Here is a 5,317-nt window from a genome sequence, read left to right on the forward strand (position 1 = left end):
ATCACAAGTTCTTTGTAAACTCAGAATTTTAGTTCGTAGTCGGTAATGAAATTGGGCATTTCATTTGCGAAGACAATAACATATCAACTAAGATGATTTGTCTTGATCATGGAAGTAAAGACTTCTAGTTGATATGTTGATATGTTTTAAGAATTAAGACATGTTGAACTAGACTGCTGTGAGATTTATTATTCTCCTAACGATTGTCAAATGAATAATAAATCTCACGACTTCTATTTACATCAACTCTAAATCTTGAGAGAATAATGGGTCTGATCATGAAGTGTAGGTTGTTTTGATATATTAGGAGTGAGATCTATAAGACACGATCAAAACCTCAGTATATTGGGCAACCGCATTTAGTGTTGATGGAACATATATTCACAAGATGGAATTCATAATCTCTTAACGGAGATATAAAATATTCCCTTGAGTATGTTTAATGGGTTTGGTTATTCAGAGTGTTGGGCCCAACCACTTTAGTAAGGAGTTACTAAAGTATATATTTATGGAATTAGATTTCATAAATATATGATGAATAACATAAAGGATTAAACCGGTTACTCAAGGATTAAGATGTAGTAATTTTCAAAGTGGCAGTTTATTTCATAACTTTGTATTACTACGAATATTTTAATGAAAGGGTTGCATGTATAATAAAGTCTTGGGATATAATTTATTAATAAGGCCTAGAGTGCAATTATATTCTTATAGTGGTATTGAATATAAGTAATGGTAACTTTGGACTTTTCAAGAGTTGATAGAAAAGCCCAAGGCCCATTGGAGCTAGAGTCTTATTTGTTCCCTTTTGGTCCCACTCCAAGCCACAAACTAGAGCCCAATTGGAATGGCCCAAAAGACTAGCCCAATTAGATAATCAGTTATACATAAAGAGAGAAACATACCGAATTTCATTAAGATTTTCATAAGACTTTCAAAAGTGGTTTTTCATTAAGATCATATAAGGAATGAAATGGTGTATATGAGTGTTGGACACTCTTTTATTTTCTCCTTGGAAATTGATTAAGAGACCACACTTTTTGGGCATCAAGTGGAATTGGAGTGAAAATTCAAAGTGTTCCCAAGTAATTCTCAAGTTTTGGTTTTGAATTTCACCGCACCAAGGTACGCTTTCTATTCTTTGTTTTGTAATTCAAGGTTACATGTTATCTTTCATGAATGAAGTAGATTTGTGTTTGTTGCTTCCACTGTGTGTTTTGTATGAGATGCAAAACCAAATTTTCCAACATCAACAGTATCAAAATTCATAATATTCAGCCATGATCGTTTGATCCAATCTCTTTTGCCTCAAAAATATCAAAATTTTCAAAATACCTCTCTCTTGCGATTCAATTTCGGCCATAACCATTTTAACCTATCTCTTTCGCCTCAAAAATATCAATTTAAAAAAAAAAAAAACCTCTCCCCAAGATTCAAATTCGACCTCGACCGTTTATCTCTCCGAGATTTAAATTCGGCCATGACCGTTTATTCCTAAAAGCCTCTCTCCGTGATTTAAATTCTGCCACTACTGTTTATCTCATCGAGATTAAGATTGGGCTATGACTATTTAATCCTAACAACCACTCTCCGATATTCAGACTTGGCCATGACCATTTATCACATTGGGAATCAGATTTGGCCACGACCATTTATGTCACCAAGATTCAGATTCGCCCACGACTATTTAATCCTAATAGCCTCTCTCCAAGATTCAAATTTGGCAACTACTATTTAATCCTATCACTTTCGCCTAAAAAATATCAAAATTTTCAAAATACCTCTCTTGGGATTCAAATTCAGCATCGACCGCTTAATCCTATCTCTTTTGCCTCAAAAATACCAAAAATTTCAAAATACCACTCTGTTGGGATTCAAATTAGGCCATGACCATCATCTGTTCACTTTTGCCTCAAAAATATCAAAAATTTCAAAATACCTCTCTCTTGGGATTCAAATTCGGTCACGACCGTTGAATCCTATCTCTTTTGAGAGTTTTTAGACCCCTTAAAAACACAATTGGATTAAACTAGTTAATTAGCCAAGTGATTACTTAGTCCAAATTTTAGATCTAAGTTAACTCAATTATATATCATATCAATGTAAAGTGCGGAATATAAAGAACACAAAGCTATGATGACCCAGGAAACCACACCGGCAAAATCCTGGGAAGGATTTAACCTAGCTATCCTCAAGGTAAACTAAATCCACTATGAAAGAATCGAAGTTTTACAATAGCGACTTAGACCACTAACATCCTATTGCGACCCTATGTAGAAAACTTACTGGCACAACCATGTGCAAGCTCCGAAACCATGGACTCCTTCTTTCTTGGATTCTCCAGCAAGTACAAGCACTCCCGCTTGCATATCTTTAAGCTCTTTAGTGCAACAATAGAATGATCATCAAGCTCTCAATGAAATCTCCTTCTTGATAATCCTAAGCATGTGTGAAGGAAACCACCTCTCAGATCTCACAAGAGATTCACACACACTGCAAATAGAGCAACCTTAAAAACGTGGCTAGGGTTTCCCTTTTATACCTAGGGCAAAACATAAAAACCTAAACGTAATATGGGCTTAGGGTTAAGTTGAAAATTCTGTAGAAAAAAACATTCTGCCCGACTTTCGATCAGCCGACTCTAATTCTCGATCGATTGAGCCAAACTGAATTGCACAATGAATTTTGCAACAACTTGATTCCAACTTTACATAAAACACATACTTTGAGCAAGTCTAAAACAAGACTAAAAACCTGTTTTGATCATGGTTTGCCAACAATACAAATTAGAGTTCTAATACATTAGTTCCTAAGTACTTAAAACCTAACATCTTTAGCCTTAAAAATATCGAAATTTTCAAAATACCTCTCTCTTGAGATTAAAATTTGGCCACGAACGTTTAATCCTATCTCTTTCGCCATAAAAATATAAAAATTTTCAAAATACGTCTCTCGTGCGGTCCAAATTCAGCCACAACCGTTTAATCCAATTTCATTCACCTCAAAAATATCAATTTTTTTTTTTTAAAAAAAAAACCTCCCTCTTGGGATTCAATTTCAGCCACTATTGTTTCATCCAATCTCTTTCGTCTCAAAAATATCAATTAAAAAAAATTAAAAAATTAAAAATCTCTCTCTAAGATTCAGATTTGGCCCCGACCGTTTATCTCACCGAGATTTAGATTTGGCCACGACTGTTTAATCCTATCTCTTTTGCCACAAAATTATCAAAATCTTCAAAATATGTCACTTGTGGGGTTCAAACTCGGCCACGACCGTTTGATCCTATCTCTTTTGCCTCAAAAATATCAAAATTTCCAAAATACCTCTCTTTTGGGATTCAAATTTGGCCACGTCCATTTCATCCTATCTCTTTCACCTCAAAAATATGAATTTTTTTTAAAAACCTCTCCCCAAGATTTAGATTCAGCCACGACCGTTTATTCCTAACAGCCTTTCTCCAAGATTTAAATTCTTCCACGACTGTTTATCTTATCGAGATTCAGATTGGGCTACGACTATTTAATCCTAACAACCTCTCTTCGATATTCAGACTAGGCCATGACCGTTTATCACATTGGGAATCAGATTTGGCCACGACCATTTACGTCACCAAGATTCAAATTCAGCCACGACTGTTTAATCCTAACAACCACTCTCTGAGATTCAAATTCGGCCACTATCATTTAATCCTATCTCTTTCGCCTAAAAAATATCAAAGTTTTCAAAATGCCTCTCTGTTGGGATTCAAATTCAACCACGACCATTTAATCTAATCTCTTTTGCCTCAAAAATATCAGAATTTTCAAAATACCTCTCTCTTGCGATTCAAATTCGGCCACAACCGTTTAATCCTATCTCTTTCACCTCAAAAATATCAAAATTTTCAAAGTACCTCTCTCTTGAGATTTAAATTTGGCCAAGACCGTTTAATCCTATCCTTTTTGCCACATAGATATCAAAATTTTAAGACTACGTCTCTCGTGGGGTTCAAATTCAGTACGACCATTTAATCCTATTTATTTTGCCCTAATAGTATCAAAATTTTAATAATACCTCTCTCTTAGGGTTCAAATTCGGCAATGACCATTTAACCCTATCTCTTTTGCTTCAAAAATATCAAAAATTTCAAAATACCTCTCTCTTGGGATCCAAATTTCGCCACGACCGTTTCAGCCTATCTCCTTCACTTCAAAAATATCAGATGTTTCATAATACCTCCTTCTTGGGGTTCAAATTCGGCCACGAACGATTAATCCTATCTCTTTCGCCTCAATAATATCAAAATTTCCAAAATACCTCTCTCTTGAGATTTAAATTTGGCCACGATCGTTTAATCCTATCTCTTTTGCCACAAAAATATCAAAATTTTCAAAATACATCTCTCGTGGGGTTCAAATTCGGCCACGACCGTTTAATCCTATCTCTGTCGCCTCAAAAATATCAAAATTTTCAAAATACCTCACTCATGAGATTTAGATTCGGCCACGACTGTTTATTCCTATCTCTTTTGCCATAAAAATATCAAATCAAAACTAAGTCTCTCGTGGGGTTCAAATTCGGTGACGACCATTTAATCCTATTTCTTTTGCCGTAACAGTATCAAAATTTTCATAATACCTCTCTCTTGGGGTTCAAATTCGGAAACGACCATTTAACCCTATCTCTTTTGCTTCAAAAATATCAAAAATTTCAAAATACCTCTCTCTTGGGATCCAAATTTGGCCACGACCGTTTCATCCTATCTCTTTCGCCTCAAAAATATCAAATGTTTCATAATACCTCCTTCTTGGGGTTCAAATTCGGCCATGAACAATTAATCCTATCTCTTTCGCCTCAATAATATCAAAATTTCCAAAATACCTCTCTCTTAAGATTTAAATTTGGCCACGACCGTTAAATCCTTTCTCTTTTGCAATAAAATTTTCAAAATTTTCAAAATATGTCTCTTGTGGGGTACAAATTCGGCCACGACCGTTTAATCCAATTTCTTTCTCCTCAAGAATATCAAAATTTTCATAATACCACTCTTTTGGGGTTCAAATTCGGCCACGACTGTTTGATCCTATCTCTTTTGCCTCAAAAATATCAAAATTTTCAAAATACCTCTATTTTGGGATTCAAATTCGGCCACGACCGTTTCATCTTATCTCTTTCACCTCAAAAATATCAATTTAAAAAAAAAAAAAAAATCTCTCTACAAGATTTAGATTTGGCCACGACCGTTTGTCTCCCCGAGATTTAGATTCGGCCTTGACCGTTTATTCCTAATAGCCTCTCTCCCAGATTTAAATTCTGCCACAACTGTTTATCTCAT

The sequence above is a fragment of the Quercus lobata genome, chromosome 11 (assembly GCF_001633185.2).
Source record: "Quercus lobata isolate SW786 chromosome 11, ValleyOak3.0 Primary Assembly, whole genome shotgun sequence".
Taxonomy (NCBI): domain Eukaryota; kingdom Viridiplantae; phylum Streptophyta; class Magnoliopsida; order Fagales; family Fagaceae; genus Quercus; species Quercus lobata.